Source organism: Helianthus annuus, chromosome 2, assembly GCF_002127325.2.
Source record: "Helianthus annuus cultivar XRQ/B chromosome 2, HanXRQr2.0-SUNRISE, whole genome shotgun sequence".
In the NCBI taxonomy this organism is placed as follows: Eukaryota; Viridiplantae; Streptophyta; class Magnoliopsida; order Asterales; family Asteraceae; genus Helianthus; species Helianthus annuus.
This window is the reverse complement of record NC_035434.2, coordinates 155,546,249-155,557,263: the sequence shown is the minus strand read 5'-3', so window position 1 is coordinate 155,557,263 and position 11,015 is coordinate 155,546,249. Positions and strand designations below refer to the sequence as shown.

General features: G+C 32.5%; 1 long non-coding RNA gene across 1 annotated transcript; it reads right to left on the bottom strand.

The window, feature by feature from the left end:
- Positions 1 to 9,843: 9,843 nt before the first annotated feature.
- On the bottom strand, positions 9,844 to 10,757 carry LOC110907038. The gene is made up of 2 exons (XR_002573919.2): positions 10,330 to 10,757; positions 9,844 to 10,240 (listed from the first exon to the last, which is right to left on the bottom strand). It is a non-coding gene; the product is annotated as an uncharacterized LOC110907038 (long non-coding RNA).
- Positions 10,758 to 11,015: the final 258 nt, after the last annotated feature.

The window sequence follows — 11,015 nt, the reverse complement described above, 5'->3', positions numbered from 1 at the left end:
TTTCGGTCAATTTACGCAAACTAGTTACGTAAACCGAACCGAACGCAATAAGGGCGTTACGGGTAGCCAAAAGAGTCAAATGCAAGTTCCCTGAGATAATATGCTTAAAATATGATATTATATCAGTAAGTTATGTTCTATATTGCCCGGAATAATTTTAAACCCAATTTATGCCTTAGAAGGGCATTTTGGTCATTTAAAAGATAATACAAGAGTAAAATTAGAAATCTGAGTTTCGGGTCTGGTTCATACAGTAAATATACTTAATATAACATATTATATCAGTAGGGTATGGCCCATATATCAAATTTATCATTTAAAACCAAACTATGCACCGTAGGGGTATTTTAGTAATTTCACAAGGGCTAAAACTGCCAAAACTGGAAACCTGAGTTCAAAATATTATACTTACTGTTATTATATGAAAATATGTAATTTACATCAGTAGGTATAAGTCTTATAGGTTTAAAACAAGTACAACGCTTACTATGCGCTTAAAACGCTAAATATGCGATTTAGAGCCGTTTCCGGGTTTATATATGAAAGCTGAGATTTTTATATTTCCAGAAGGCTCAAAATAATTTATTTAACATTTAAAATCAGTAGAAAAAAGGTTTCGGGTCAAAAGGATGTGTAAAACTCATTTTATGGCTTAAACGGTCAAAACCGACATAACCCGAAATAACTAGGCGATCTAGGATCCGTTCAGCCAAAAATTAATTAAAAATCATCAAAATACCCAGAATATTATAATACATCAGTTGGTAAAAAGTTTTATACCAAAACGTGGCCAGAAATAGGTCATATGCGAAAAGGGCCGTTTATGTAAATTAAGAACATAGTTTTACGCTAATGGCCATAACTCAAAATCTGGACCACCAACTGATCCGAAATTTTCGGTGCAAGTTTATATATTAGAAATAAAGATTTCTACTCTTTCACTTTTCCAAAAATCACGTTTTATATCAAAAAGGGCAAAATAGTCAACTTTATGCATAAATCGTAAACATGCATTCGAATCGGCTAAGCATAGACTTAATCAACAAAAATTCCAGAAAGTTTTACCAAAATAAAAATGGTCAAAAATACTCTCCAATACAGATCTCAAACATGCATGTACGAATCCGAATCGATAGTCTACGAATTAGTCGTTTTATAGGACTTTCGGCTCCGATTCGTATTTATACTATAGATTGTCGAGTTGATCGTGGTAAAATACATTCTTATATTCATAATAAAGCTATCTATGAAGATCAAACAGATTGCATGTCATTTATTTTACCATTTAAGCTATTTTTCTCAAAAATCACTTCTGTTGACTTTTTAGAATCACGTTTGACTCGACAATTAGCATGCATGTAGTGGGATCCAGATAATACCCTTTAGAGGGTTTGTTTCCCACATAAATACCAACATATATCAGGTTTCAATTCGAGAAATGACTGATTGAAACTTGTTTAATCAGAAAGTCAAAGCTTATGAACAAACAGTTTGACTTTTAGCAATAATCAAAGCAAGAACGGATTGGAGATCGAATTAGAAGCTTACCAAGGTCCTATTGATGTTAAGCTAACACTAGAAATCGGCCTTGATGTCCAGAAATGCTTCAGAGATGCTTGAGAGCTTTTGCAAGTTTGGAAGTTCTTGTTCACAACACAAGTGTTTAGTAAAATGAGCTTTGGATCAGATTTAAAGCTGAATTGTTGATGTTTGCAAGGGGTTACTGTGGCCTAGGCATGCATGCAATGTTATTGGAGCTTTTGGGAGGTGAAAACAGCTGTTACCCACTTAATTTCGGACCCAAATCGCTGCTGTTCGCGGATTCTGCACCTGGGTTTATTGGCAGCTCCAAAGTTTGCCCATTTGTTGCAGTTTTGGTCCCTGTACTTTGGTTGCGATGATTTGGCCATGAATCTTGACTCGTAAACCCCCGAATCTGGTTTTTAAGAACCCTTGGACATTTACCAACATGGTAATGTCCTCGTTTAACTTTGCGCTCGCCCGAAAAGCCATAAAATTCGACGTTGACGCTTTTAACCCCTCAAGTACGGTTTTGGCCATAACTTTCTCATATGATAACGAAACTTCATGAAATTTTTACCACATATTCTAGTGAGTATATTTTAGCTTTACAAAGCTTCGGGTCTGCCAAAAGATCACTCAGAGGTATAAATTCAACATGTTGACACTTTTAGCCCCTATAGTTACGGTTTTGGCCATAACTTTCTCATACGTTGACGAAACTTCATGAAATTTTAACCACACATTCTAGTGAGTATATTTTAGCTTTACGAAGCTTCGGGTCTGCCAAAAGTTCACTCAGAGGTATAAATTAAACATGTTGACACTTTTGGCCCCTATAGTTTGCAATACTTCACTTTTGTGCAATTTCCGCGTCGTATGATCCATGAACCATCCGTTTAAGGTTATAAACATTATGTAGGGTTATCATAGAGCCTATTTATCCATTGTTGACACTTTGGACCCTTACGTTCCATAGTTTTCACTGTTTGTCACTTTTAGTCCCTCTAAGGTATGTTTTCACATACCGGAACCTTATGACACGTGTCAAGACATTATTGGACGAAATTTTTCGAGGTGTTACACAAACCCACTTCACTTTTTATTTTTTATACACCGAGCAATGGAGAACCGACCCCGCGAGTCCAAGAAAAAAACTAAGGGACGGGTCTCGAAACCGTCTCGAGATGGTTCGAGCGGTGCAAATGCTCAACCACAACCCCCTTTCGGATACACTTCACAACCCCCGTTTTTTTTTCCAACAACCTACACACCCCTCGTTTTACAATACCCAACAACCCAATTTCGGCTATTTTCAAAATTTGTTATCAATGGACGCTCCGCCTCAATCCCCCGCCTTCGACCCATATGCTTATCGTTCTCCACAAGTTTTAATGTGTTTTTTATTTTCTACTTTGAATGTGTTTTTTTTTCTCTACTTTGAATGTATTTTTTTTAAATTTAATGAAATGTCTTTTATATAATTTTTAAACATCCATAATTTTACCAAAAAAAAAAATTAATTTTGAACTCACCTAATAGGGGAGTGCCGCCATCAAAAATCGGTATTAGGGGAGTGTATTAGGGGAGTTGACATGGCACTATGTGATTGGGGGAGTGTAAGAGGGGGGACTCACCTAAGAGGTGAGCACCCCTTACACCCTTATTAGTGACTATCCTCATTTCTAACTCCCATATCACATTTATGTTTGTATTAATGTTATAGTCTATATATAGTGGCTCATGTATTTTGTATGTGATATATCAATAAGAAATTCATCTTTGATTATCTCATTCTCTTCTATACATTGCTAATAGGTTCTAGTATTACACAACACGTTATCAGCACGAAAGTGCTCGAATCATCATTGGTTTTAATCGTTGATTAAAGTCTCGATTGACCCATGTCGTTGATGATGTTTTGTTGATAAAAGTTTTGGTGGCCCGAGGTGTTTTCAACGAAGATTGGATTTCGTAGACATGGCGATTGAAAAGTGATGGAGATACTATTTCCTTTAGTTATTTCAAGGTAAGTTTTTTTTCCACCATACATGTTTATCTACATAAGGTACTACTCTTATACCTATATTGTTTCTCGTTGAATATGCCTTATCTTTTCAACTTGATTTTACCATGATAAGAATAATCGTTAACCAGAATGAGATTTTTGAAAGTCGGTTGAACAGGGGATGTTCAAATCCTACTCATAATTTTCATTTTCATTTTCAATGACCTTTTCTAGAATAAATGATCATCGCGGTATTGAAAAAATAGCAAATATAAGTTTAATATATATATGGACACTTGTTACAGAAACCCGATGAGAAAATACTTGTTATTAATTTATTAAGTCTAATCTTATCTATTTGCTAGTTATATTGCAAGCTTATTCCTTGGTTTAGAAATTGATATATAGTTTGATAAATTCTTTTTATGCATGTTTAATAAATAAACCTTGAAAAGAAAAGTTGTATTATGATATCCATGATCTTGCACTTACTTGTTAATTATATTATTTATATATATTTTAAAGTTATATATATTATTTAGTTTTAATTAATATAGCATAAATTCAATTAAAGTTCTAATATATAACTTATGAGTGTGGATTGAATATTATTAATTATAAAATTAATTTCGATTTCCTCATCATTAATTCATGTTGATGTATATTTACCTATTTTTTTTACGAAATGAGTAAATAGTAATGAAATAGCCTTTTTATTGTTGTTCTAATAAATTATTTTTATTATATTTTATGGTTAGTAAATAGTAATTAAATAGCATTTTATTGTTCTAAATTTTATACAACAAATTACATTGTTGGGGTTTCAAAGAGACATTACAAATTCTAAATCATTATGTGCTTTTATTATTATGGTTATGAGTTTTGATATCATTATGTGCTTTTATTATTATGGTTATGAGTTTTTATTGGTCCATTAATTAATTTTTGTTATTAATATTTATACAATTTATGATGACTACCAAAATACAATTTGTATTAAAAGGTGATGTCTAATAGTTATATTTGAAGATAATCATTAGTGCAATTCTGTTAATGAATTTACAATAATGCACATGTTTATATGATAATATGTTATAATATGACAACTACTTAGTTAAGTTTGTTGTATATTATTGTTATTGCAATTGTATAAGGCTTTTAGTTGTTATTTGATATTTAAATATGTGATTTGATTCTATGAAATATTTGTGTGGTAAAAGATATTATTTGCAAATTAACATGTCACTAAAATTCTCAATATGCCTGTTATATTTTCTTGAGCAACAAAATTTATTAGTATAAGAAAGCTCATTTACGAGTAATAAAGATTCATATGTTATTATATGATCAAGAAAGTTGACAGTGACATTTGTATATGTTTTAAACTATAGTGACAAATATGTGTATATATGATATACTTGTGATTGGCTATATCATGTTACATTTATGCATAAATTACACAACACGTCATAAACAAATGGGCACGTTACTTTAAATGATCTTTAATATCCATTTAATTACAATCTTAAATTATATGGAGTTATGAACATGGATACTAATATATATGATGTTGGTTAATGCTTAGAAATTAAAATCATTAAATATCATTTTTCCCATTTAATTCATTCTTTATTAATTTTAATTCATTCTTATTAATATCTTTTAATTAGAAATTTGATTAATTCTTATTATTTTAAATGATCTTTAATATTTTTTTTCTAGACATGACAAGCAAATTAATATGAGCTTAATCTCTTTAACACTCACACACACATATATGTATACATATAATGTCCTAGGATTGTGTGTGATTTATATATGTAATTGATATGCATATAAATTGTGAATAATTAACATGCATATAACTTGCTTATGGGTAGATATTACGGATTTCATTTGTTTAGCAATACTTCTGTTGGTCTCATTGTTTTAGATAACATATATGTTATATGTATTGCCTTTTGACAAGTTAAATGTGCTAAATAAATTAATACAAATTTCATTGGTAGCTGGTTACCAAACAACTACGCTGAGATAAACATTGTTATGCTTTAGTGATTTCATATTTCAGCTTGTTACAATGCTATGTATAGTCAACATAATTAATTGTATGGTTATTCTTCTAATTGCTTGTTGTTGCTAAACAAATATTAATAAACATTGATATAGTCATTAGAAATGTGCCCTCACATGAAAATGATGAAAAATAGCTATGAAAATAATTAGTGGACTTTAGCTTAAGTAAACTACTCTGATGTTAGTTACTTAAATTGATAGATAATAATTCATTTGAGTTAGTGTTGATGCTCACATGAATCCTAAATCAATGTTGAGAACCCGAAGTTCTCCCAAATGTATACAAAGTCCCGTTTGTTTTTAATAATGATTTTTCAAGTTCAACCCAAACTTTAGTTCATCGCACTTGGCGTTTTTGGCTAACATATAGCCTAGTGATGGAAAACCTTATGAATAGTACATGTTTTCCCTCTAAACGAAGGCTAAAACTATAATATTTCACGTGGTAGAGACACTATTAATACTATTTCACGTGTTAATAGCATATTAAATGCTCCAGAAGAATCGATAGTTTACCCGTTGATATCGAATTTTGTAATTCATAATGCATCATATTCTAATGTATACCGAAGAGATTTATTAAGTTTCCACTATGTTTGAATGAAAAGTCATCACCTTGGAATGGTGTAAAAGAAAATGTACTAAATATTTAAAATATATCATATAGCAAATATGGCCAGAAGACTATATTAGAAGTTACTAGAAATGATACTAATTTTCTACAATATTCCATTAAATCAAATATGGTGAGTAACCAGAAGTTACTAGAATATTTATACGTTCACCACATGGCATGACCAAATAGGTCATCAAGATAGCATCATGATATGCTAAACAATCAAACATGCTAACCGATACCTTAGCACCTCTAAGTAATCTAAAAACATTGCTCCCAAAATGCCTTATCAAATGTCTAGTTAGTTTTTTTTTTTTTTTTTTTTTGTGGCAAAAATTTTTTTATGCCCTTCCAAACAATAGACTCCTACAAACAATCCCTCTTATATGGGACAATTGAAATGTACAGTTGTGTGGATTGTGGCATTCATACATGGTTACATGTGAGTTTTTAGCTACCCGTATGCAGCATATGCCCAACACTATGGAACGTTGTTTTTTTGACATGGTTTAACACTGTTCTTTGACAACCCAATTGTAAGGACCATCGTTGGGCACAATGTGAAATATAATGAGAGGCATACGTAGTCGAGATGGAATTCGTCGATTGATTATATCAATTCAAAACCAACTGCTTATCACAAATACTCCCAATTACAACTGGTCCCCTGAAGAGAACCAAGTTTCCATTTTTTTATATATATTTTGTTGTGCAGCCTATGTACCAATAGCACCACCATAACATATAAAATGGGATATGTACATCGTATTCCCAGTCTTAGGGGGAGACAAGAAAATGAAAGACCGGTAACATAAAAAAATGCATGATATTATATATCGACCCCTGAAGTGGTTAATGCAAATCTGAAGTCCAAAAGAAAGAACGTGTATTTGCAAATAATAACAAATGAAATACAAGATGCATTCACTAACACAAATAAGGTGACAAAGTCACATATACCAGCTTAAACTTATCTGCTCGAATGGAAGTACTCACAAAATGATTATCATATTAATAAATCGTGAGAGATAAATCGGTTTCAAAAAGATAAAACCCACAAACACAAAAAGAGCAGAGTAACGCAGTTGGTGTAACCCCAAAAGAGGTGGCACATAAAACACCATAAGTGGTTGCATACAAAACCCCAGAAGTGGTTGCATACTAAACCTTAAAGAAGGTTGTTGTCAAAACCCCCAAAAGAGGCTAATGGAGTTCTAAAAGAAACTCTAGTACCAAACAAATATGAAATCGCGATGAATTATGTACAAAATAAATACAATATGGAACCGTAATGAAACACGTGTAAAATGATATATTTGATTATGCTATAGCAATAGATGTAATCGATGAAAAAAAGATTACGTATATAGAAAGTGTGCAAGAGTGTACGCACACAAATAGCCAAAATGGCTACATGACTTACGGTTGAACTAAATTTGCTCGACAAACTAAACGTTTTCGAACCAGCTGTTTGAACACCCATAGACGTCAAACCAGTAGGTTATAAATGGGTGTCTTTAAATAAAAGGAAACGTAAATAATGAGTTTTTGCAATGTAAGGCACGCATTTTAACATAAAGATTTTTCCCAAATCCCAGCAGTTGATTATGAGGAAACGTATACCCCTGTAGTGGATGCGATAATCTTTAGATGTTTAAGCGGCCTCGCAATCTCAGAATGACTTCAGATAAAACAACTTATGGATGTCATCACCGTATACATGTAGGAGACAATTACAAATGACATATGTATGAAAACCCGTGAAGGATTAAAAATGCTCAAAGCATTATGAAACAAGAACCCCATATGTGTTTTATATATATGAATCTTAAAGGAAACGACTTGTATGTGCTACAGTCGACTATACTCTGAACAGAGAGGTATATTTTTTATAAAATGAGCTACATCTATTTAACAAGATTTCACCCTTACAGTGATAATGTAAACATCAACGAGAGGGAACTCTCAAACTAAAGAGGAAAATTTTGAATGACCTTTACAAAGTGTAGTTATCCTCGGCCTGTAGTTTCGAGTATATATGTACTATTTTTGCTCATCAATCTGACTACATCTAGAAGATGTTATATAGAAAAAGCTCATTCGTTGAGTACATGAACGATTGTCTGATCGTTTGACATAGAAAAAAATATTCTTATCAACCCCAAGAAAAGGATGTTGAACTACTTAGTCAAGAAGTACCATACTTAAATGCGATAAGAGCATTGATGTATCTTGCAAACAAGACGACATCTGATATTACGTTGTATTGGTAAGATTACAGTTCTAATCTCAAATGTTGCACTCTTTTTCCCGTCACTAAGTTTTTCCCATTGGGTTTTTCTTGGTAAGGTTTTTAACGAGACAACATAACTGATCCAGTAGTAACAGTTTATCTTATAGGTCCCGAAGTACTAATTTAACATCATCATAAATCATGTTGTTAATTATGTATAATGCGTAGTGCACTCTTTTCCCTTAGCTATGGTTTTGTCCCATTGAGTTTTCCTGGCATGGTTTTAAACGAGGCAGAATTATAAAGCGCATTAAATAATTATTTGACATATTTACAAAATCGAGACACGGGATAGTTCCGCAAGAACAATAAGGCGTCCTGGGTTATGATTGATATATATTAGACTCGCATAAAGTTCGATCTCAATCCAGATACAAGTTATGAAGGTCGAAGATTTCAGCATATTTAAGAAATATGTAGATTAGAATTGATCAAGAGAAGCTCAAGCTATACTGTATGAAGACAATGTAGACAACAACACCCAAATCAAAGAAGACTACGCCAAATATCAAGTCACGCAATTGTCACAGAAGATTGGATTCAACATCATCAAGATATACAAGTAAAATTGAGAGGGAGTAAGACTACCCACTATGGTGACCAAATTGCACAAACGGTTGCCACATGGCAAATAGGACAAAATTGTAGGAAATTATTTTAATTAAATAATTGAAATTGATGGATAACTAGGTTGGTATGGCAACCAATGGTTGCAACTAACAACCAACATAATATTAATTCTTTATTCTTTTTTCTATTATTTAATTCTATTTCTTTATAATATTTAATTCTTTTTCCTTTTTTTATATAATAAAATTTTAGTTTAGGTTGGGTTGGGTTGTGATAGTGGATGAAAAATTGGATTGGATTGGGTTGTGTAGGTGGAAGAGAGAGAAATTAGTATTTTAATATAAGATTGGGTTGGGTTGGGTTGGGTTGTGATAGTGGATAGTCTAACGTACCCATAATATACACAGTGTATGTACTCTTTTTCCTTAATGAGGCAACATACCTAATCCAGAAGTATTAGGGGGAGAGAATACGCGTTGCACTCTTTTTCCCTTAGTTGAGGTTTTGTCCCACTGGGTTTTCCTAGCAAGGTTTTTAACGAGGCAGCATCACCAAACGTATTAAAGAATAGTATATCATCATGTGGATAGTCAAGGGGGAGTGTTATGAATGCATCCATTATTAGTGACTATCCACATTTCTAACTCCCATGTCACATTTATGTTTGTATTAATGTTATAGCCTATATATAGTGGCTCATGTATTTTGTATGTGATATATCAATAAGAAATTCATCTTTGATTATCTCATTCTCTTCTATACATTGCTAATAGGTTCTAGTTATTACACAACAAAAAGCACTTACAACCGCATAAACACATGATTTATAAATGTATATAGGATTATGCTACAAGGATAAATTAAGAAAGTAAAATGCCTTATACTAATGTAGCAATTGATCTTCTAGAGACTTAAACGGGAACATCTATGCTTGGCACAACGGTTTCATCGACTTCTTTCATAAGAAATGTCGTATGCACATGGAACAGATAACTCATATATGGTCCCCCATATGGACCACCATTTTTTGCCCGTCGCGAAGCGCGGGTTATCTTGGAGACCCAACAAAAACCAAAACAATTAATGAACAAACGAAAAACATTTCCGAGTACAACGTTGTCAATTGCTTGCTTCGCCGCAACGCGCGGGTTTCCCACTAGTATAAAAAACATAAAATAATTAGAAATCTAAATTACTGCAAATTCAAATATGAATAACAATTTAGAACTTAGTTTTAGCAAATACTATATCAGTTGTGGCGCAGATATTAAAACAACGAGACCGTGTAGAGATCTTGAGGTTGAAATTCTCGCCAGTGTATCGGTAACATCTTCCTCGAGCTCCCTGCTCGATTCCACCTTCACTCCTTCTGTAACATCTTCTTCGAGCTCCCTTCTTGATTTGTCTTCTCTGAAAGGTGTTGTGAGACTTTCAATTGGAATCATGGGGCTTATGAACAAATTTTGGTGAAAAGGAGTTTTTTTGAGGAAAAGGAGGAACGTGGGTGAACCAACAAACCGTGATTTGGATTTTGGGGGGAAATTGAAAAACATTTTGGGGGAATTTTGGAAATTAGATTTTAGTTTTGGAGGGAAGTATATCTTTTAGACGTGATTTTGATTATTGATTTTTTTTTAATTTTGAAAAGAATTTACAAATTTTACTTTAATAAATGAGCACAAACCCAAAAATAAGTTCGTTAAATAAATCAGACCAAATTCAAACTTTATTTATGGAGCTCGAGTAAACTCGTGACCCTATTATCTGTATAATTTTTATTTAACAGGTCTCATGGCTTGTATATTAAAAATTAAGAGTAGTAATATGTCATAAGGGGGGTAATGGTCCTTATTAGGTCACATTAAGGTTTATAATGTGTTAAATTTGTTGAATTATGTCAACGATAACTAATGTTCTAAGGTAGCATTTGG